A 25010-nucleotide genomic window follows, 5' to 3' on the forward strand; every position below is an offset into this window, starting at 1 on the left:
GGGGGATGGGCATGGAGGAGGACACTTGTGGGGATGAGCACTGAGTGTTATGTGGAAACTAATTTGACAATAAACTATTTGTAAAAAAAAAAATTAAAATTAAAATTAAAAAAAATCATAATGAGAAGCATTAAAAAAATCAAAACTCACATTTTAAAAGGATGAATTTTATAGTATGCAAATTGTATCTTAATAGAGTTGTTATTTATAATAAAATTTTATTTTTCTCAGGTGTGAACGCTGTACTTGCACAAGCCTAAGAGGAAGAATCTTTTTAAACTTTTTTAAAAAATACTTTATTTATTTTTGAGAGAGAGATAGAGACCACATGAGCAGGGGAGGGTCTGCGAGAGAGGGAGACACAGAATCCGAAGTAGGCTCCAGGCTCTGAGCTAGCTGTCAGCACAGAGCCCATGCAGGGCTCAAACCCATGAACCGTGAGATCATGACCTGAGCTGAAGTTGGACGCTTAACCGACTGAGCCACCCAGGCGCCCCAGAACCTTGTTAAACTTTGACCTTGCTTTCCTCACTCTAGTCCAGGCCTTTTTTATGTACTGTGGAGCTCTGCCACTGGTTGGGTCTAATACTTCATTTGGGTCTTAGACTTCATTTACTTACACTGCTTCATTTTTGTAACCCCAGTTCCCCACACAGCTATCTACTGATCGGCCCTGCCCAAAAACCTACACCTCCCATCCTTTTGCCAGTTCTGATTGAAATAGGAAGGTGAGGTCTGTGTCTGCCTTGTCTGAGGCAGCCTAGATAGTAGCTGCTCCAAGACCTGTTGAATAAATACTGTTTTTAAAAGAAATATTACTGGGGCACCTGGATGGCTCAGTCTTAAGGTTAAACATCCGACTTTGGCTCAGGTCATGATCTCACAGTTCGTGGGTTTGAGCCCCGCGTCAGGCTCTGTGCTGACAGCTAGCTCAGAGCCTGGAACCTGTTTTGGACTCTGTGTCTCCCTCTCACTCTGACCCTCCCCTGTTCACGCTGTCTCTCTCTCTCTCAGAAATAAATATAACATTAAAAAACATTTTTTAAATAAAAAAAAAAATAAAAGAAATATTACCAAATGGCTTCCCATCGCTTTCAGGTTAAAATCCAATCTACTTCTTGGGATGGAATATAATATAAATGTTAAATATTTTAATTCTTGCTTTGTTTTAAACATTATATGATAATATTACTGTCTTACATGATTCTCATTTATGTTTACACACATGTACACCATATTCAGTGCTCTTAATTTCTTCCATTTGCAATCACTTTCTTTTGGCCTGAAGTACATCCTTCAGTATTTCTTTCCATGAGGGCCTGCTGGTAACATTCTCTCAGTTTTTGTTTGTATGAAGATGTCTTCACTTTGACTTCCTTCTTGATGATAATTTCACTAGGTCTTCAATTCTAGGATAATAATTATTTTCAATGACTTAAGAATAGTGGGAATCAGAGAGCTAGAAATGCACATGAATAGATATCCTTCAAGTTCAGCCATCACCTTCTTGAACCCCTAGCTTACTCAACAGACAAGGTGCCTTCCAGAAAGATTAAAGATGCAAAAGATAAATCTACTAACTTAATAAAAGAACATATAAGAGAATATCTTTGTGATACACACACACCTAAACCATGAGGCAAAAATCTGATAGATCTGACTATGTAAAAACTAAAAATTTCTATATAACACAAGACCACGTCGACAGATTTAATAGACCAATGCCAAACCAAGAGAAGGCAAATGTAATGTCAAAAATCATCGATGAATTATTATTTGCTAACCATAAGAAAGACAATTGAAAAATTGACAAAGGGTATGAACAGAAGTAGAAAGCAACTGGATGGACAGGTATATGAAGAGGGATTCAATCTCATTAATAATCACAAAAATACAAATCAACACAACAATGAAATACCACTTTTCATTTAATGTTTTAGCAAAAATTAAAAATATAGATAATAGCAAATGTTGATAAAGATGTGCAGGAATGGGGGCCATTAAGCACTCTTGGTGGGTTGAACTGCTATAGCTACTCTGGAGAGCAACTTGAAAGTTTTTAGTGAAATTAAGTATGCATATATCTTATAACACTGCAGTCACTTCTCAGTATATGGTCCAGAGAAATCTGTGTAGAGGTCTGTGAGGGACAGTTATGGGACTATTTACGGCATTGTTGTTTGAGGTAGTCGGGAGTTGGAAGCAAACTGTCCTATGGGGAAATGGTAAGTAAATAGCTGAATATTATGCAACAATTAGAAGCAACGACCTAGATGTACAATAGAGTAATACTGATGGGCCCTAAAATCACATAGTTGAGTGAAAAAAGTACAAAACAGAATAACTCTATGGCATAATGCTATTTACGTAAAGTATAAACATGTACACACATAAAATTACACTCCAAATTTTATAAGGATGCAGATGTATTCAAGGACAAATATCAAACACCTCAAAGTGAATGTTCATGAGGGTGAGAAATATGGGAATAATTAATGGGAATAAAGGGGAAAAAGGAAAAACAAGAAAGGAGTCATAATTTGAACACCTACTTGTCCCTGAGGTCCAGTACTCACCCTTGTGCCCCTCAAATTACCAAATATCGCCTCCTCTGTCGGCTCTTGCTTGACTTCTCCATGAAGATAGAATTCATAGCTTCCTCTGCTTTGTTCCATGTTCCTCCCCTTATACTAAGCTTCAGGCTCTATTTTATACACATCACACTCTATCATAATTATTGTTTTACTGTTTTTCTTCCTTAACTAGCTGGTGTGAATTTCGAAGGTGGGAACTAGGTCTTAGGCACCCTTGTAACTTTAGCAACCAGCTCAATGCATGGCGCATTAAATGCTTGTTGAGTGAATAAACTAGTGAAGCAAGGGAATCATGATGGAGAAAACTGGTTGAAATCAAGGAAAATCAACAAGGTTATAAGCTAGAAAATGGGAAGGAAAGGAGGTTACATGTTTGAGTTGCTGTGGGTAGATAGGAAGAAACTGATTGGTCATGGGTAGGTGAAGAATGAGTGTTGGAAGTGTTTCAGTAAGAGATTCCTATCTATTCTATCTATATTCTATCCTATCTATTCCTATCTATTCTCAGAGTGAGAAGAAAAGAGCCCAGCCCCTCCAACTATCATGCATTTCTCTGCTCCAATTTTCAACAATTATTTGGCAGAGTTGTCTTCACTCACTGTCTTTATTTCCCTCTCTTCCATTCTTTTTTGAATCCATCTCAAACAGGCTTTTGCCCTAAATTGCCAAACCTGAGGACCAATTAATTCTCAGTCCTTTTTTTACTTATCTTTCCAGCAACATTTGGAAACAATACTACCTCCTCCTTGAAACAGTTTTTAGTGGCTTCCAACAGACCATTTTCTTGGTTCCCCTATTCAATACCTCTCCTTGAATGACTAATGGGTATTTCACATTGAGCATGTATGAAGCGTAACTTCTTATTTCAACCCTTAAACTTGGTCTTTCTCCGTCCATCCAGTTGCGCAGTCTCCAAACATGCAGTCATTTTTCAGTCTTTCTTTATCTCATACCTGACATAAAATCCATCAGTTAATCCGGTTTGGTTCCCTCTTCCAAACAAATTCAGGATTTGACCACTTCATTACCTCAACTGCTACCACTTTGTCTAAGCCACCATGATTCCTTTCCTGGGTTATTTATTACAACTGTCCCCTAACTAGTTTTCCTACTATGACTCTTGCCACCTCCCCACAGCCCCTTGTTCCAGTCTGTTCTCAGCACAGTAGTTTTTAAAACCTAAAATTTCTTTTAAAATCTAAGTCAGGCTATATCTTTTCTCTTCTCAAAATCCCCCAATGCCTTCCCATCTTCTTCAGAGTAAAAGCCACTGGCCCTCCATTACCTCTTTGACCTTATCTCCTACAGCTCTTTCACTAAATTACTCCCCTGGAGTTCTTGCTAGTCTCCTTATTGTTCCTTAACCTTAACAATCCCATTTTTGCCTCAGGGTCTTTGCGTCTGCTGTTCTTTGCTTGGAATGTTTTTCCACCCTTCAACAGCCCTTTGGCTTACTTTCTCAGCCCTTCAGCTGTCTGCTCAAATGTTACACTGTCAAAGAGATCTTTCTTCTTAACCTCTTCTAAAATAGACACCCTCCCTTCACTTTTGTACAGTGCTTCATATTTGTTTGCCACACTCCTCACATTATATTTCTATAGTCTCTGACTTTCCCTTCTACTGCAACTTTGTTTTTCAAGGTATATATTGGATACTTTACAATTATTTATTGAATGGTTAAAATGATTCCCTTTAGAAAGGAAAACAATGTTGCAAAGACTGTTGAGGTCCTTCTGGATACAGTATCCAGGGAAATAGCAGTCTTTCTGGACCAAGCTTCTCCAGCCATGACCAGGGATTTGGAATCCAGCAAAAAGAAATAAGAACATTAGGCCAAAAAAAAAAAAAAAAAAAAAAAAAAAAAAGTGGACTGACCAAGTGGTAGTAAAATAGGTTAAAGCTAAACTAGCCCAGTGGAAATCTGATGAATCTCACTCCAGCCTGTCTGTCCTGCATGTGCTAGGTGTGGCTTCTGAGAGTGCTTCCTGCAGAATTAGTCTTCTCCTGCTGTAACTAAGGGTCTTTGATTAACAGTAGCATTGTTTATGGACGTGGGGGTACAGTGCAGGTGCAATGGAGTTGAGTTGGTTCCAAGCATAGACTTCTATATTCCTCTAGTGATGAGATAAAAGATCTGTAAGGAAAGAGAAGGATAAATCCTTCTTATCATATAAATGTGTTGAGCCATTTGGCTCTGTTTTTAAACATTTCAGTGCCATATCTGGGTGCCTTGTACAATCATGCCTTGTTGTAATTTGATAGTTTAAGGCAATTAATATTTATTGAATAAAGTAATTAGATCTTGACTGGATATTATGAGAGGAGGGATCTAATCAGTCAAAATCAATACTGTCTTGAACAAGGCAATATGGCAAGTGTCTTAAAAGACTGAAATAGGGCCTGGGTCATTGATTCATACAGTCATTGGGTGTCCACTGTGAGATCACAGCTCTGTAAGGCCAACTGTGGACTTTTTGTGTTCCTGTACATGGATCCTTGAATATGGTAGAAGTGCCATAATTATTTTTGAGAAAAAAAAAATTTTCAGTACCTGCTGCTGGTAAGAAGGCTATTAAACATTGAAGCACATCTCTACAATAGAGTGGGTCTCTCTCTGAGATTTTGTAACCTGGAGTAGATAAATCATTACTCCAAAATTTTCTAGTTTCTCCCTAATTCTGTTAGAAATGTATCCACATATCTTTTTGACCTACCAGTAACCATTTAATGTATTTTTCAGAAACATCAATAGGATTTCTAGAGATTCTAGCAAGGTGCTTCTTCACTGAGGCTGTTAATAAATAATCAAAGTAACAACATAAACAAACCACATCTCTAGCTCATTCCACTCCCAAAGAAAGGTTTAAGGAACTATAGGATAGAAAAAATCTCATCTGGTGAGGCAAAATAAAAATTGAGTCTTCAAGCAGAGCAGTAGCTATTTTTCACCTGAATTAAAAAAAAAAAAAAAAAACATATACCCTCTGGGTAAACCAATTAGTGAAAAGACACTTTTCCTCCAAGGCTGATAGAGCTCTGACTAGAGCACAGACCTGGATTTGTTCCCTTTTCTATCCTGTCTGAGCTCTGTTGAGATCCTTTGGCTGGGTACCGTCATGTGGTGCTGGAAAGTTTGAATAGAGCTAGAGAAATCTCTGGATAGTAAGCAGATAGTAAGTTGCAAGTTGAAGTTCCTTTGCCAAACTTCTCTCCTAGAAAACACTGTACCTGAATTGGGTACAACTTCAAGTTTTAGGGTCTCCAAGTGTCCAACACATGGTTCAGTGATTGAAGCAGTAAATTGACTGCTTTGTTCTTAACACTGCATTTAAATAAGGATATCAGTTACTCTCTCCTCTCAATCTTTCTTACCATATCTTTCCATTAAACTCTTTCATTCGGTGCCCCATCACATTGGTTAAGTGTTATAGCCTGTGATTTCCCCAGCCCCCCTCTGCCAGTTTCCTTATAGTTCTGAATAAGTAGATTTCAATTGACAAACACATGATTTACTGACTACTACACACCAGGTGAGAGATGAGGCTCCTCCCAACCCCATCCATGGGAACAGGTGCCCTCCAATATCTTATTCAGAATATCAACATGTGTTTGACCAAAGAGCCAGGGTTCTTGATAGACTTGATCTATCAAAACAAATCACAGGTTTTCCCCTTACTAACTGTGTGACCTTGGGAAGTTGCTTAGTTGGTCAATTGAAGCCTCATTTTCTTCAACATGAAAACTAAATAAGAATGTATGCAAAGTGCTTAAGCCCAGCAAGCCTTCAAACATTGGAAACTCTTGCTACTCTTGATGCTCTTGCTGGCATCATCATTATTTCTAAAACTATGTTTTGCTTGGCAGGTCGTGCTAATTGCGATATGCTGTGATATTGTGATTTATAATGAGAACCATATAGTTGGTCTTCCTCCCTATTTCTGGCACAGAGTTCCTAACATCCTTGGAATTTCCTAAGTGTTGAGAACAGCAAAGATGTTATTTGTTATGTTAATGAGGTGACTTTGGACCCCACTTAAGGATGGGGGCTGGTTGCCAGGAGAACCAAGCCTGTGGTTAGAGGGTTAGAACTCTCAGTCCCACTCTCTGACCTCTAACCTTCTGGGAGGAGAAAGGGGCTGGAGACCGAGTTCAACCACCAATGGCAAATGATTGCCTCAACCATGCCTATATAATGAAGCTTCTGTAAAACCCTAAAAAGACAGAGCTTGAAGAGCTTCCAGGGTGGTGAACCTGGAAGTGGAGGTGCTGGGAGAACAATGCAGCTGGACTGTGGAAGCTCCTCCCTCATCCCCCACGCCCTCCCTGTGCATCTGCACAGTCTGGTTATTCCCGAGTTGTGTCCTTTTATAATAAACTGGTAATCCCTGAGTTTTCTGAGCTGCTCTGGCAAATTAATGGAACCTGAGGAGGGGGTGTTAGGAACCTCCATTCTGTAATTGGTCTGACAGAAGCACTGGTAACAACCTGGGCTTGCACCTGGGGTCTGAAGTACATCAGGGCAGGGCAGTCTTACAGGCCTGAGCCCTTAAGCTGTGGGATATGAAGCTATCCTTGGGTAGATAGTGTCATAATTTAGTTGAATTTGAGGTGTCTGGAACATTCCTTGTTGGAGGTGTGGGGACCCCTGCTCACCCCACCACAGTGGAAATGAGTCCAGAATTCAGTTTATATGCATTGCACTTTAGCCTCAGAATACTTTCCAAAGTGGATTTTGAGCAGTCACTACTAAGTGGTTGGCTTTTGTCACATGACGTTACCTCCATTGTCATTCTTTGCTTGGAAAGTTATCTGAACTGGTGCAAATGTAAGACATCTTACTGTGGGGACAGTGGGGGAAGGTGGGGCAAGTCAGGAGGGGTTGGGACTGGAAGCAAAGAGGTTTGTTGGAACAAGAGGGAGGAGATGGAGTTGGTACAACAAATCAAGAGTGTGAAGCCATAATTGGGGTCAAACCAGAGGAAACAAATTAAACAAGGAATATGAGAAGGGGATTCGGAAAAGAGTTTAAAACTTACAGTGGCCAATGGGACCCTGAATGTTCAGAGTTGAATCCAGACCCAGAGGAAAAGGAGGGGAATGCCAATCCAGACAGAATCTGTGGTTGTTGACACAAAAGTGAATCCTTCTAGCAGCATGCCAAGTTATGACTTGATTTGAAGATAGGTGTTTGTCCTCTGACCTGGTTTTTGAGTACTTGTTAAGGACCATGTGTTACTGTACCACATAAGACAGGGCTACTCACGTGATGGTATTATTTTTAACCCATTTCCTTCTACATAGATAAAGATAGTATTTGTTTAAATATTTCCTTATCTACCTGGATCTTCAGTTCCAAAAGTAATCTTTGTTTTTATGTTTATTTATGTATTTTGAGAGAGAAAGAAAGAGAATGAGAATCCCAAGCAGTGTCCATGCTGGGAGCATGGAACCCAATGCAGGGCTTGCCACAGGGCTTGACATGGGGCTTCGTTTCACAAATTGTGAGATCATGACCTGAGCTGAAGTCGGGAGTCGGATGCTCAATCGACTGAGCCACCCAAGAGACCCAGGAATCTATAAGCTGATGAAGCATTCCTACTATAGGTTTTGTAGGAGACAGAGATGTGTTTTGGTGCTTTGAGTTGGATTGCAATGCATTTTCCTATAATTATGTGTTTTATTTAGAAGTTGGGAGCAAATGTAACATTGGAACAAGGATCTTAAATTTAAAATTTTCAAGCAGTGTATGATTTCAAATATTTTGTCCCTTTGCCCTTGAGTATTCTAGTATTTCAAATATTCTAGATTATTTTAAATCCTAAAGAGACACAAAATCCTTTGAAAGACCTCATGTTTTAGAAAATATGGTTACTGTAATTTACAGTTTATATGTAGGGTTCTTGCATGTATATTTGGCAAATGAACCAATACCAGTTTCTTTGGAAGAATGATCATGAAATCATGAATAATTGATTTTCAAAGAAGCACTATATAGGCTATCTGTACATTTAGAGAAGACAGACTGTGTGTAAAATAACTCCATAACTCCATCTGAGGCCAGTTTATAGAACAGTGATGCTATGTCATGATGAGAAACTACTCATCTGTGTGACCTTATCTGTCTTTGGGGCAATCTCTTCCCTTACAGGTGATTCAGGTGGCTCATACAAGCTGGCCAGGACACATGTCTTGAGTGTGTCTTTGACTGGCTAGCTCTTCTCTTTCTCTGTCCTGCTCTGTATTCTAGAGGTTGACGCCTGATGGCTGCATCTCCCAGGCTTTCTTGTCAGCTGGTTTCTGGCTGGATTTAGCCAATGGGAGGTGGTAGCAGAAGACAGAAGAGCAAGAGGAAGGAGAAACCAGGATATCTCTCCCTCTCCATCCTCACAGTGTCTCTATCAGTGGCTGCATCTCTGCAGCCTCCACAGGACAAGCCTGGAGTGGTCCCAGTTTCCAGGGCTCCAATCTCTGGAAACACTATCTCCTCCCCTTGTCCCTCCAGGCTAAGTGTGGCAGCAGCTTCCTGTTGCTGTTAATCACTGGCTGCTTCACTGTTCCCTGGTTGAATTCCCAGCCACCTTTGTCACTTGTTAACCAATGTAATCCATTCAATTCCCTCTATTTTAAATTCTCTGTTTCCTGGCTAGACTCTGATTGATGTATTTTATTTTATTTTATTTTTTTAAAGAGGTGTTTTTTTTTTTATTTTTTAAATGTTTATTTATTGAGAGAGAGAGAGAAAGAGAGAGAGAGCAGGGAGGAGCAGACAGAGAGGGAGACACAGAATCCGAAAAGGCTCCAGGCTCTGAGCTAGCTGTCAGCACAGAGCCCGACATGGGGCTCAAACCCACAAACCGTGAGACCATGACCTGAGCCAAAGTCTGACACTCAACCAGCTGAGCCACCCAGGTGCCCCAAAAGAAACCTTGTTATGAAAAAAATTATTAACTAAAGCCGAAAAATAAGAGTCTGGTCACAGTTCTCAAGAGCAGTCTTTTCTCTGGAGCTCCCTGTTGGCCTTGCTGAGACTTTCCCAAAGCTATACTAAGCTAAGGCTCTTTCTTCACAATACTCCCTCCTTCTTCCTTTTCTTTTACCGTGTCTCCCAGCTCCCTCCTGCTCCTGTGTCCCCTAACCCTTCACAATCATCTCCTCCAATAAATATTTGCATCTCTAATTCTGTCTTAACATATGCTTCCCTGAAAACCCAAACTAAAATGGATGGCCTTCAGATACCAGCAAAATGTCAGAGCTGAGATTTTTGCTGAGAAAAATAAAATGTTAACATCACCGTTTTTTTTTTTAAAGGGCTTACATTTTCATTTATTTTGGTGGTTAGACTTGGATAATGTGATCCACTCTTTTATTCTGGGTTTATCTCATGTCCCAATGTGTTTTATTTATTTCTCCTTTGACTATAGCTTGTGCTGAGCATACTTATGCATAAAAGCTTGATGGCACAGTTTAGTACCAGGTCTGCTTTCACTCAAATTGCAAAAGGTGTTATGAGCAGAAATTAGTGGAGAAAACCTGCCAGGTCAGTGCTATTTGTCCTGAAAGTCTTTGTGGTAGGCAGAAAAAAATAGGCCCTCAAAGATGTCCTGTCCTAATCCCTGAAACCTGTGAATGTTACCTGACATGCTAAATGAGACTTTACAGATGTGAGTAAATCAAGGATCCTGGGCTGAGGAGATTATCCTGGATTATCTAGGTGGGTCAGTGTAATCACAGGGACTTTATTAGAGAGAAGCAGAAGGGTCAATCAGAGAGGGAGAGAGGTTTGGAGGTGCTATGCTGATTTTGGGAATGGAGAAAGGGTCCACAGCCAAAGGGATGTGGTTAGCTTCTAGAAGTAGAAAAAAGACAAGGAAATATATTCTCTGGACCCTCCAGAATGAATGCAGGCCCTGCCAACACCTTCATTTCAGCATAATGAGAGTGACGCCTGACCTCTGACCTCCAGAACTTCAAGATCATAAATTTGTATTGTTTTGAGCCACTAAGTTTGTGGCAATGTGGTATCGCAGCAATAGGAAACTAACACGGTTTCATTCAGAATTGTAATTTTTATCTTCTTTGGCACATTCTGACATTCAGCATTTACCCATGGATTCTGAAAGTTTTCATGACAAAGGTATCACTTGGGTCCATCTGTGACATTCATTCATTGACTCAAAAATATCAGTGTACCATAGCAATTAAGAATCAGACTCAAGAACCAGGCTTGAACCTAGATGCTGCCATTTATGAGCTCTTGCAATCTTAACCTCCCTGGGTTTCAGTTTCCCACCTTCAAATTACAAAAGGGGTCAGCAATATGGCCTTTGGCACAAACCAATCTTGTTGCCTATTTTTAGAAGCAAAGTTTAATTGGAACACAGCCATGCCATTTATTTATGTATTATCGATAGTTGCTTTGACACCACAATAGTAGAGTAGAGTAGTTACAACAGAGACAAAGTCTAAAATATTTACTACCTTAGACGATGGGCATTAAGGAGTGCACTTGTTATGATGAGCACTGGGTGTTGTATGTAAGGGATAAATCACTGACTTCAACTACTGAAACCAATGGGTTGCCCTGTATGTGAGCTAACTAGGATTTAAATTAAATATTTACTATCTTACCCTTACAGAAAAAGTTTGCAGACCCCTGAAATAGGATATTAATATCTCTTTTATGGAATTTTTATAAGAATAAACAAAGTGCTTAAGAGTTCTTAACACGTAATCAATACTAGCTATTGCTTTTATCATTGAGTAATTTATTATCATCATCATTATTATTAGTCATTTCTTTCTTTTAAAAAGTTTTTTTTTATTTTGAGAGAGAAAAAGAGAGAGAGAGAACGAGTGCATGTGTGAGTGGGAGAGAGGCAGAAAGAGATGGAGAGAGAGAATCCCAAACAGGCTCCATGCTCAGTGCAGAGCCTGTGAGATGATGACCTGAGCTGAAATCAAGAGTTGGACTCTCAACCAGCTGAGCTACCCAGGTGCCCCTGTTATTAGTCATTTCAATACCAACTATATACTAGGCATTGTAACTACCCATTATCTCTGCCGTCACTCTCAAGAGACTCCTACCTCTTTTTGAACTACAAGGCTTCTTTTGGAGCTCTCTTGACCCACACCAATGCCCACATCCAGGGTCCTTGAGTCCAGACCAGAGGAGAGTGGAGTTGGGAGAAGAAATAATAAACACACTGTGAGTCTAATGGTATTTTCAAATCTATCTCTTTCCCTAATCTGCCTACTACTATTTACTTCACAGAATTCTCAAATTGCTGCCCCATGCATACCATAGCTGTACTTAGTCAGAAAGACAGGTAGTATGCTTACTCCATCTTACCTGGAACTGGAACCTCTTAATGCAGTTTAATAGGATGCTTTGGTATTATAGAGATTATACTATAGGATTATAGGGAGTATAACAGGGGATTATAAAAAAAAATAATGTGACTTGGCCCCTGCCTTTAACAAGCTTGGTTGAAAGTAGGTCAAAAGTGATCCTACATGTCAGAGTTTGGTCTTTTTCTTCTATGTATATTTGAGGGGAAGGCAAAGAGCAGATTGAGATCTCAGACAAATGGATCTGATGGAGAGCAGGTTAAAGCAGGGACAAGAAAGATTGGGGCAACAGAATGGAAGGGAAGTTGTCTTTAAAAGATCTTTACAATTGTCCAAGTACATTGAGGAAGGTTTAGGGATCTAGTTCCAGATCCGAAGATAATGTCCTGAAATATTGAGTTATGGGTATGGATTTGCACAGGAGAAATTCATGAAATGGACAACTTGGGAGTCAGACTTCCTGTGGTACAATTCAGGAAGATCTGTTTATAGACTGTAGTGTGTCAGACAGGGAGTAGGATCCAGTCCCCAAGAGACTTGCGGTTTTATGTCATGCCTTCAACCAAGAATCAGGTAGAGTATGAGGCAGGGCAAGAAGTCGTATTAAAAAGAGTAAGAGTTTGGTTAGGAAATCTGGTCTTTTAGACAAATTTACGCTGGTGGTAGAGAATACTACACATTGGGAAGCTACATAAAGAAAAGGGGCTATGACAGCCTGGTTAGCAAGAAAGAAGACAGGCTGAGGAGACCTAAGGTACCTCACAGTACTGACTGGACCACCCATTCTCAAGAAGATGATTTAAATTTAAGCCCTGCCAACAGAACTGTGATTCTCAAAATTAATGCACATAGAAATCATTTGGGCATCTGCGTTTTAAAAATGTAGACTTCTAGGGCACCTGGATGCCTCAGTCATTTGAGTGTCCGACTTAGGCTCGTGTCTTGTGAGTTGGAGACCCACATTGGGCTCACTGCTGTCAGTGCAGAGCCTGCTTCAGATCCTCCGTCCTCCTTCCCCTCTGCCCTTCCCCCATTTGTGGTCTCTCTCTCTCTCTCTCAAAAATAAAATAAAACATAAAATACATAAAATAAAAATGTAGACTCCTGGAACCTACCATCCTGATTACTCCATTTGGGGCAAGGCCCAAAAATCTGCACTTTTAGCAGAGGATTCCTGCGTGGCTGATCCAAAGACCAGGCAATGAATTTTCCCTCTCTGTTATGATTGGCTGATTCATCTGCACTGATGGTGCAGCTTGTCAGCATGGTAATCTGGGATGAGCAAGTGACTGGAAGGATGAGAAATGGGGCTGCACAGGATGATTGCATGTCTATTCAAGGATGATAGGATTTTGAGCTTGCTTTTTCCCCACTCATCACAGTTCTTCCCCAAGAGCCTGCATTGCCCAGGCAATTGCCCAAAAAAGATAAAGTACTGCTTATTAACAGAGGAATAAGTGCCAAATACTCTCCAAAACAGGGTTTTCCAGTGAAAAGCTGTATTTTCAAATGTGGCTTAGGCTGGGAAGCTCCAACAAAGCTTTTGATTCATTTCTTCTTGACAATAGTAAGGCAATGTCTATGGCTATCTAAAATGGAAAAGAATGGACCTGAGAGAGGTCTTGCTCCAAAGGAAGGCTAGCTTACACCACAGGAGCAGCAAGGGAAGGAGGGTGCAGCTGTGTCTTTTATAAGGCATAGCAAGCTTGCCCAGTAGCAAAACACAGCCCAATCAGTATTCAGTCTGTAATCAGATTGGCAACGCTCCTTCCCTTTGGGGAGGAGCTTATAATGATACGCTGGAGAGAAGAACAAGAAGTGTTATTGGACACTTCTTCACCTATGGGAGAATTTGACTTCCCAAAAGGGATGAAAGTTTTGTACATTAGAATGGAGAAACTCCAAAGGATATTAACTCATGTTAATACTTCTTGGACTTATGGCAGTAAGCACGCAAGTGAATGTCTTTCAGGCAACTTTGAACAGAGTCCCAAGCTTCACCTCTAATACTGTACTTCCTACAGGAAATTATTACAATGAATAAGAGAATGACAAAACACGTCCCCTGATCAGTTTTCTCAAAAACCCTCAGGTGGCTTTAGGTTTCCTCTGTAATTCTCCCAAGAGACAGTTGTGAAACCCTTAAGCTCTTCTGGAGCTCCTTTGGCCAAATCTGAAACACTTTGAAAAACAAAATAAATAATGATAGTAACAACAAAATAACAAATAACCCATAGCATAAAATAAATATCTAAGAGTCCATATTAATGTAAATAAATAACTAAATAATAATAATGAGAGAGAACTTCCTTATAATGGAATACCAATTTTAAAATGTGTAATGGATGAAGGAAATAGGAAAATCACTCTCTGGCATATACCACTATAATAGTTGTTACAGGTGTCATCAATGGATGCCAAAATTACTGGCTGAAGATATCATGAGGAACAGGTATTTGTTAATGACCTGTTGTTAGTTAAAAAAAAATTTTTAACATTTATTTATTTTTGAGAGACAGAGAGACAGCATGAGCAGGGGAGGGTCAGAGAGAGAGGGAAACACAGAATCTGAAGCAGGCTCCAGGCTCTGAGCTGTCAGCACAGAGCCCGACTGCGGGGCGTGAACTCACAGAGTGTGAGATCATGACCTGAGCCGAAGTCAGACGCTCAACCGACTGAGCCACCTAGGCACCCCTGTATAGTTTTAAAATATATGCCCCTCAAGATATTATTAATTAGAAAGGGAAAATAGTAACTTTAAAAGATTTTTTTTAATGTTTATTTTTGAGAGAGAGAGGGAGACAGAGAGAGAGCACAAGTGGGAGGGGCAGAGACAATGGGTCAGAGGATCCAAGGGGCTCAAACTCGTGCATCATGAGATCATGACTTGAGCTGAAGTGGGACAGTTAAATGACTGAGCCACCCAGGCACCAGAGGAAAATAGTAACTTTATAGAGTAGAAACCTGGGAGATATCCCTTCAACCAAAGGATCAAAATCAACCTCACCATGATAAAACAGATATCATGTACCCCCCTGATGTGATGCACTAGATGGTTGAACTTCTGTGGTGTTTTTGCCAAAAATGCATAACCTCAACTAATCATGAGGAAAAAATTAGACAAATTCTAACTGAGAGATATCCTACAAAAATAATTGGCCTATACTGTTCATAAAAGACTGAATAGCTATTCCAAACTGAAAAGACTAGGAGACAGGACAACTAAATGTAATGTAGACCCTAGGTTGGATCCTGGACCAGAAAAACAATAATAATGGAACACTTTGTGATCTTCATATAAGATATATAAATTACTTAGTTTCATGGTATTAATGTTAATTTTCTGGTTTTAACAATTGTACTGTGATTATGTAGGAGAAGATTAGGAGAAAATCAGTGAAAGGGATATGGTACTACATGTAGGATTTTTGTAACATTTTTGTAAGTCTAAAATTGCTTCAAATAAAACGTTAGAAAAGACAGAGCCCTTCTAAATTCAAGGAAGGTGTTCCTTTACCTTTACGTTTGCACAATGAAATAAGGCAGAAATTATGCAGAAGATAAAATTTGGTGCATGACATTAAATATTTTGTAGCATATAATAAATATATGATTCCTAATTGACTAAATGTAGTTTTTAGGTCTGTTTTAATAAAAAGTTAGGCATTGAACATTTGATTAGGAATTTAGTACCTGAATATGACTTTGCATCTATGGAAAAATCATTTTCAGCTTACATAATTTTGACTTATGACACCTATTCTAGAAAAGCAATTCTCCACAAAAGCAAATGATCCACAAACGAATCACATTTATCAGAGATGAAATAGATTGATAGAATCTGACTTTCAGGGAGGTGTTCTTACCTTCTTGATTTTTTTTTTCTGATTACAAATTACCTTTAATTTAAATGAATAACTTTAATTGCAGATAAAGTGTTGTCATCATCCTTAAGCACTTTTTTTGGCATATATCATTATTCAAGAATGCAGTGAGTAAAAATAATAGGAAAGAAGGACAAGGCCTAATTCAATTCTGGATTCTGAAAATAACTTTCAATCCCAAAGGCTCAGAATCAACAGGGATGTTCTTTGGGAAAATACATTACCTGAAAGAACAGTTTTATTCATTCAGAAGCCTGTATTAGAGTCAAGGAAGATGTATGGGAACATGGATGACTCTTCTAAAGGAAATGAAGTTGGATGAGGATGTGATTCCTGTCCAATTTGGGTGATGGATGTATTCCCACCTGTTCTGCTGTAGAATACCAGTCTACTGGTTTTGGAAAGAAGAGAGACTTTGGTACTTGGGAATAAGAACAGAAAATGGTGTGATATTTAGTGTGATTGTCAGTATATGTGGTGGTGTAAGTCATCTACAGGGACTCCAGTGAATAAGTGGATTTTATAAAAATCCTGGATATTTTTCTCTGGCAACACTAAAGATGCGTAGAAGCTAACATTTATGTAGTGCTTGCTATGTGCCAGGCTCTGCACTACATATTTCCCAGTTAACTCATGTAATCATTACCACATTGCTCTGAGGTAGATACTAATGATAATTCCCACATTCCAGGTGAAGAAACTGAAGCACCAGGGCAAATCTGGGCAGCATGGTTTGCTTCCTTACAAGTATTATGTTCACTTTTCTCTTCTGGCCACATGCTATCGATTTTCTGTTGGTTCTGGATATAAAGTAATTATAGCCAACATTTCATAAGCACTACGTATAAATTAAATCATTTAATTCCCATAGCAAATGTGTGAATTTTAACATCTCCATTTTGCAAACTGAGGTTAAGTAACATTCTTAGGTCACATAGCTTAATAATTAGCCGAGGATGTGAATCACTATTAGAAAGCCATTGAAGCAGGGTGCCTGGGTCACTCAGTCAATTAAGCATTCGACTCTTGATTTTGGCTCAGGTCACAGTTTTGCAGTTCATAGCATTAAACCCTGCATCTGGCATCACAGAGCCTGCTTAGGGTTCGCGCTCTCTCCTTTTTCTGCTCCTTCTCTGCTCATGTACACACTCTCTCAAAATAAATAAGTAAACATTTAGGAAAAAAAAAAAAAGCGACTGAGGCAGAGTTCCTGTTCTCAAACATTGTGCTCTATGCTAACTTTGGGCAGATTGCTACCTTCTCCCCACCCATTTTTTTCTCTCTTTCTTCCATACTGTGGAGTTTTTGGTGAATACAAGGCTACTCTTCTTAGACTTCCTTTTCCAGATGTCCTTGAAACTAGATCTGGCCATTGAAACTGAGCTCTAACTGAGGACATGTGAGCAGAGGGAATGATTTTTAACTTCTTTCAAAAACTTCTTACCCTGGACTTCCCTTGTTCCTGTGAGGGAAAGCAGAGGTGCCAAGCTGGCACACATTTGCCAGACTGTGCTACCACATTCCTGCTGATCAAGGATAAGTCATGGTCCTTAAACAACTATTCCTGCTCACCCCGTCTGAAATTTCTGATGACAGAAATGTTCCTCGCTTTCTGACAAAGATTTTTGTTATTGTTGTAACAGCGCCTTAACTTCTACCATAATATCAAATGGTTCAATAGCCGTGTACCAGAACCATATATAATTTTCCAAGTGGCCACTTATTAATCCAGGACCTAAGCATCCTGAGGACAACTATTGCCTGAGTTATTCTAGGTTCAAATGTTTGTGAACAGAAATAATGCTATCTTTCTACTGTGTTTTCCCAATGATCTGTGTAACTTTCATCATGCACTGATTAAAATAATGTGGCGGAATACTACTTAATGACACAGAAGGAAGATATTCATGGTATTTTTTTAATGTTTATTTTTTAAATTAAAAAAATTTTTTAATGTTTACTCATTTTTGAAAGACAGAGAGAGACAGAGCGCAAGCAGGGGTGGGGCAGAGAGAAAGGGAGACACAGAATCTGAAGCAGGCTCCAGTCTCTGAGCTGTCAGCACAGAGCCCAACACAGGGCTGGAACTCACAGAACTGCAAGATCATGACCCGAGTGGAAGTTGGCCACTTAACTGACTGAGCCACCCAGTTGCCCCAATGTTTATTTATTTTTGAGAGAGAGAGAGAGAGAGAGAGAGAATGTAGTGGGGGGGGTACAGAGAGAGAGAGGGACAGAGGATCCAAAGTGGAGTCTGCACTGACAGCAGAGAAGCAGATGTGGGGCTCAAGCTCACAAACAACAAGATCGTGACCTGAGCTGAAGTCAGACACTTAAACAACTGAGCCACCCAGGTGCCCCCATGATATTTTTTAAGTAAAAAAAAGTGTCTTACAAAATAGCAAATAAAGTGTGATCCCTGTTTTGTTACAGTATGTCTCATTATGCTGAGTAATTATAGATTTTTATTTCCTTTTTTTTACTTCTTTGTATTTATAATATTTTTTCTTTAATGACTGTATTATTTTTATTAAAACTTTTAAAAGATGAAATAAAGGTGGAATACACACACACACACACACACACACACACACACCATATAGGGTTCTCTAACAAATAAAACTCCAAAATGTAGTGACATAGAGAATTTAAAGTTCATTCATTGCTCGTGTAACAGCTCAGAATGTAGACTTCAGCTTGATTGGTGGGAGCTCTGCTCCTTGCAGTCATTCAGGGGCTCATGGTGACAGAGGCTCTGCCATACTGAACAAGTGACTTCCAAATCACCATAGTCCTCTCCATCCCAAAATAGAAATGAAGAAAGAATGGAGGAATGTGCAAGGCAGGATTTTTAGGGCCAGACCTGAAAATGGCATACATTCTACTAACATTCCATTGTTAAGAACTCAGTCTTGCCACACCCACCTGTACACCATCATCATTAATTAACCTATGAGGTAATATCATTGCTCCCAGCTATTCATTCAGGTTTAACAAATGATGGAGTGTGAATTTTTATTGCACATTCTTAGACTATTTTTTGGTTCAAACAGTCCTGCTAAAAGATAATTCATCAATTTTCCTGTCAAAAATTTTTTTCTGTAAAGATCAGGAATGAGAATCTTCCTCTCCCCAAAGATTCAGGACTTAGCTTGTTATTATTATTTTTTTTTTTAGTTCTGTAACAGTCATATTGATTCACTTTGTTATGTCCTAACTAAGTTTCATTTCTAAGCAAGTGGCACCTATTATTTATAGGTCAGGAAAATAGTTGACATTCAGTCTTGTCTCTGGGGTGAAGCTAATGAATGGTAAGATTGGTTCATGGTGAATAAATTAGTTCAAAACCATGGAATTCATACGTTTGATATTTTCTTTCTATAAATCCCAGATTGCTATCTGTGACTCCCTGCTGTTTGCCTTTTGATTTTATAGATCATATGAAATACGCTCTTTGCAACTTCATCCCCCCGCCTTCCTTTTTAACCTCTCCTCAAATAAAGGGGTAATTTGTACAGTCCAAAGAATTATGTGACTTATTTCCCTTGGTGATGGTAACAAATTTCTTCTGACCAAGGATAAACTGCAAGCCTTAAATGATTTCTCCTTCTCACCTCTCTAAAAAATTTGATGACAGAAATGTTTCCTGCATTCTGACCAAATTATTCTGATGATAACACAGAAGGAGTGGGTTTGGAGACTTGAAATTCTGAGTCAGGAGAGGAGGCTTGAGGGATTACTAGCCTTGAAGCTTTAAGAGTTAAGGTTAGGAGGGTGGCTCTGTCAGTTAAACTTCCAGCTTCAGCTTGGGTCATCATCTCATGGTTCTGGAGTTTGAGCCCCTCATTGGGCTCGCTGTTGTCAGCATAAAGCCCCCTTTGGATCCTTTGTCCCCCTCTCTCTCCTTCTCCCCCCACCTTTCTTTGTCCCTCCACCCACCTCTCTTTGCCCTTCCCCCACCTTTCTCCATATCTTTCCCCCCTCCACCTAACCCCTTCCCTGCTTGTGCTCTCTAAAAAAAAAAAAAAAAAAAAAAAAAAAAGAAACATTAAAAAAGAGTAAGGTTTAGGAAAAATTAAAGATTATAAACAATGTTTTGAAAGCTAATTAGCATCTCAAGGGACAGGTAAGAAAGGAACTACACCCTTGACCTGGAAATGTGCGGCTTAAACAAATGAAAGTCAGTAAGAGTGGAAAATGCAGCGCTCTAGGACCTGTCAAATCATGTACCCCTGAACATATCCCCCCCATTGCTTACGCATTCTCTTTCTCCTTGTCTATTCCCTGACTTACTTGCCTTTCCCCCTTTCACACCTATTCCTTCCTGGTACTCTTCTGAACTATGTACACATCTTTATCACACCTTAAAATGGCCATAAAATGGAATAATCAAAAATACATACATTTACTCACAGATATTTTAAGCACTAAATATCACTGCCTGTATTAGGTCCTGGATGTCCAAAGATGACTAAAGTGTACTTCCCAACCTCAAATAGCTCACAGTCTATTAGGTCAAATACTTCTGCTCTTTGGGAGTTTGAAGGCTAGAAAGGCTGATTTTGCCAGGGAGAATCAAGGAAAAGGACACTTAGTCTTGAGTCTTAAAAGATAATTAAAATTTTGCTAGGTAGAGAAAGAGAACCTTTCAGGCAGAGGGAACAGCATGTAAACTTTTCTTCTTAAACAAGATTTCCCAGTATGAAATGAACATCATCAAGAATCACCAAAGAAAGCATTTCCTTTCTTATCTATGATGAGATATATTAACCTGACTAATGATGTCAACGTAAGCTTGCCTATTCAGATTCCACTCTGCTTGGATTCCAGTCATCTGAAAACATAGCTGAGCACCAAGAACCAGTGAACAAAGGTCTCTTGGGTAGCCAAAAATTTCATTGCAAAGTTTCTGTTTATTGAAGAATCACTCAGCTCTTTCTGGGTATTATGGATGTCATTCTAACAAAGCAATTCAGAGGCAGTCATATGGGATGGGAGCAGGAAAGGGCTCTGAAGTTAGGGGCTATATTAGGCAGACTTACTAGGACTAGTAAGGGCTGGAATGCTGGAAGTATGAAAGGAGTCAGAAAAACCAGCAGTGGGTTCAGCTGCTCTAATCATAGCTGTCCAGGAATACTGAGTGAAAATGCAAAGAAGTTGGCATGCCTTGGGCAGTCTGCGCAGTTAACTAACTGCATTGATGTTCATAATGACTATAATGGGTTATTTACAAAGGAGATTAAATTCAGTTCCACGTGCTCTGTCTTAGAAAGCAGTTTATAATTAATTTTAGAAAGATTGCTACTTAAGTAGTTAAACTTTTCTTCCAAAAGGGGTTGTTGTAACCGCAAATAGTTTGCTACGTAGCTCTATTAACACAAGGTTTTGTTGAATATTACTGAAAATCATTACTACTCACATTTCACCTTTTTAAAAAAACTATTTTCTTTTAAAAACTCTTTTAACTATTTCTATTTCTTACCTCAGGCAGTTAGCCGGTAGGGCCAGGAGAGAGGCACTGAGCCATGTTCCTGCCCATCTGAGCCATTTCCAAGCTTGGTGCATTGGTGGGCAGATTGCTGAGCTGGGGTCTGTTGCCTGGGAGTGGAGTAATGTTCAAGAGGAAGGATCACATTAAACCAGTCAGTTCTATGTTTAGCTTCAAATGAAAATTTAAAACATTTTCAAAGCTATGTTTGTATTCAACTACCATTTGTTTACATAAAAGAATCATTGCTAATGGGAAAGATCTTGACAATCAACGTCTTAAATTAGACCACTTCTGAACATGTTGCTGAAAGCCAGACCCTCCTTTACCACCTTTCTGGATTCTTCCCCATTGCTCAGGCTCTTGTCTTGACTAATTTAGGGTCATGGAACAAATGTACTGAGTACTGAGTACTCTATGAGAGAGACATGCAAGGAAATTGGGGGCAGACAGAGATGAAAAGCACATTTCCTTGCTCCTCAAAGAGTTTGGTGGGAAGAGAAGGATGTTTGCAGAGAACTCAAGTCAAGGTACAATGGTGAAGAGTATGATAAATGCTATAAGCAAAGTGCTATTGGAATAGTTGGAGAGAGATTCTTTTCAGTCAGGCAGTCCAGGACTTAGAGACCCAGGGAAACAGGTGTCAAGAAGTTGGTTTTGAGGTGCAGAAGAATATGGAGGGATGTTGTTGGGAAGAATATCTGGATAGGCAGGCTGGGATCAGATCACTGAGGCTCTTTAGTGCTGTGTTTGAGCTTCACAGGTGGGCAGTGTGAGGTATGAGGGAGGAGCAATTTATTGTTCCTGAATCATATTCAGTGTTACAGCCCAAAGCCAAAAAAACATTTGCTCCTTCCATGAGATTGAAGAAAGAGGGAGCCAGGAGCTAGAGGCTGTGCAGCAAAAAGCTCTCTATAGCCTCCCTCTAACAGTGAGAGATGCCTGTGGCTGAAGCCCCAGTGGTCTGGGTGATTCAGCATGGCCTGTGCTCAGCTGGTGTGGAAGCTTCTCTTTCACTACATTGTCCCCTCGTATACCACAGAACACACAGTCACCTTCATTCTTGAGCTCCAGTAGCACTGGCCACCTTGACCATTCTTTGGAATGTTTTGCTTAATGAACAAGCTGTTTCCAGCCCCTTAAGCTAAACTATAAATCCTGGAAGGCTAAGTGAAATACTATGTTTCTTTTGTTTATCCCTATACAGTGACAGATACATAGTAGGCTTGCAAAACAAAAGGCCTTATTAATTAGACCAGCCCACTTTCTTCCTTACAAGATGGATGAATGAAGAGTATTAAAATAGGAAACTACTTAATTTTTTAAAGACTCCTAAGAAAAAAGCTGTAAGTAGTCAAATAACACAGATGTTTTCCTTAAATTAGCATAATTGGTTACATGAGTATTTTTAGTTGCTAACAAGGTACAGAAATCTTCAGAATGCCAGTGGCGGCTTACACCCACTTCTTGGCCAATATTTTACCAGGCCCTGAGTCATAGCTCTGAAATCAATTCTGCCCTTTACTGCAAAATCATTACAGGACCAGGAAAAATGATCTTGCTGTTTAATCAGTGGGGGTGCTGGAAAATCAGAAGACACTGATATTGTGCTGTGTGATAGGGTCTGGATGAAGTATGCCAACCAGAAATGTGGAGAATGTAATCATATTCAATGCCACGCCTAGCTTCAAAATGAACTCAAGAGAAAGGATATACTGATGCACTCTATGTAGTTCACAGAATCACAACATTTTTGCCCATTCAATTTCTTGTGGAGTCTTTTAAATCTTTCTTTCCCAAATAAAAAGAACATTCTAAAGATGAAACATTTGTGAGATGAGAAACTGAACCTAGATATAAAGTGATGTCAGTCTATTGCCAATTATTTTGTGTTATTCTCCCATTTAAAAAAAATCTGAGTTAAGAAAATGATGTGGGAGAATAAAAAGAAAATATTTATTATGCTTTCAGCAAAAGTGCAGAACTGAAGAGATTCCAGTAGGAAGATGTCACTATTCTTCTCTCCATATCACACATGCCAAAGAATGTAAAACTGTGGCTCCCAGGGAGAAGGGAATTTATAAGCTGTGTGAGTGGAAATGAGTCTTTTCTTCATCTTTTCCTGAATGTCCTGAAAGTGGTATCTTTTAGAGGCCATAATCAAGGAGGTCACTTTCTTGCTCATTTGCATATCCTTAGAATTGGTCAGCAATTCTCAGGTCCAGTGTTTTGGAGCAGGGTGGAAGGGCCACATGATAGTAAGAACCCGCTTCTGGCCTCTTTGTTAGGGGACAGCTTGGGGTCTGGTAGAATCAGAGCCCCTGTGCCCATGGTAAGACCACGACTCCCTCATGCCCATGGGATTCCCATGCTGTTTTCATTGTGAATTACTGAGACCCATGCCTCCTTTACCACTACTTTCTAGATTGTTCTCCACTGCTCAGTCCACTGCCTTGACTAACTTAGGGTCACATAACCAATATTCATTTAGTACTCTGTGGGACACACATGCTAGGGACTGGGGGGAACAGAGATAAAGGAAGCGTTTTTTGGTTCCTCAATACATTTAAAGGGGAAGAAAAGGATGTTTGCAGAGAATTCAGTACAAGTACTTCTGTAATGCACCCTCTTACCATGTGTGTCCTCTCTTTCTGGCCAGCAGCCTCGTAAGGATCCAGGAGGGAACATTTGCCCAATAGGAATACTTTTCTAGAGGAGCTTGTCCATGAAGCACACAGAGGGAGAGATGCACAGGAGGGTGGCTAGGCAGCTTGTGTATTGTTCAGCTCCGTGGGCAGTGACTGCACATAATGGGCTCTCAGTAATAGCAGTTGCTAACAACAAACAACAACAACAACAACAACAACAACCACCATTTAATGAAAATTCACTATGTGCCCAGAGCTTTGCATACATTATACCAATAAATTGTTATCACAACTCTCTAAGGTAAATTCTATTGTCATTTTCCAGATGAGTCTTTGAGAACTGAGGCACCCAACAGAGCATCTGAAAAGTGTCCTTATCATCATGGACAAATCAAGGGCATGCTTTAGATAATAAAAAACCTTTTAAACAATGTTCTTTCATCCATTTATTCATTTAGCAAACCTTCATTGAGCACCTACACCTTTCTGCAAAGGAGACGAATGCATGAACCAACAATTTTATTTCGGTCCTCTACCAGGAAGGTTGACAAGATCTCTCTGCCTAATTAAGAAGTTACGAAAGCACAGTATTCTAAAATGTTTGGGATGCTCATTATGAGAGTATTCTCAAAAGCATCTGAAAATGGTTTAGACATAAGGACACGGTAAGGCCCTATTTTAACAAGACATGTTTTGGCTGTGGGATTTTTGAAGACGATTGCTCTTCTGTTGCTGTTCAGTTCTTCACGGCGTGTTTGGTTTAAAGAAAGAATTTGATGGAAACCCAGTAGTTCTATCTCAACACTTACTATTTAAATTTTCTTCTTGTCATTCTTCCAAATACTTTCTCTGAGCATATTTATTCCCGTAGATCCTTTACAGTCAGCATTTTAGAGACAGCTTCCTTTTTAATTTGGATCTTGGCACCTTAAAAATAGAGCTTGATCAAGGAAAATGCTACATTCCTTTCCTAATCTTCAACTGCCTAAGACTGCCCCCTTAATAACACTTCACATTTATCTTAGTGCTTAAGAGTTTTCAAAGGGCT

The 25010-nt window shown here is 39.5% G+C and overlaps 1 long non-coding RNA gene across 1 annotated transcript in view; it reads left to right on the forward strand.

Annotated features, from left to right (window-relative positions):
• LOC120245212 overlaps window positions 1-24783 on the forward strand; it is a 65573-nt gene extending 40790 nt beyond the window's left edge. Inside the window, exons 3-4 of the long non-coding RNA XR_005531731.1 lie at window positions 21314-21468; window positions 24421-24783. This is a non-coding gene — a long non-coding RNA (uncharacterized LOC120245212). The remainder of the gene's footprint in view (window positions 1-21313; window positions 21469-24420) is intronic.
• The last annotated feature ends 227 nt before the right edge of the window (window positions 24784-25010 follow it).

The sequence above is a fragment of the Hyaena hyaena genome, unplaced genomic scaffold (assembly GCF_003009895.1).
Source record: "Hyaena hyaena isolate Hyena2069 unplaced genomic scaffold, ASM300989v1 scaffold_410, whole genome shotgun sequence".
Lineage (NCBI taxonomy): Eukaryota > Metazoa > Chordata > Mammalia > Carnivora > Hyaenidae > Hyaena > Hyaena hyaena.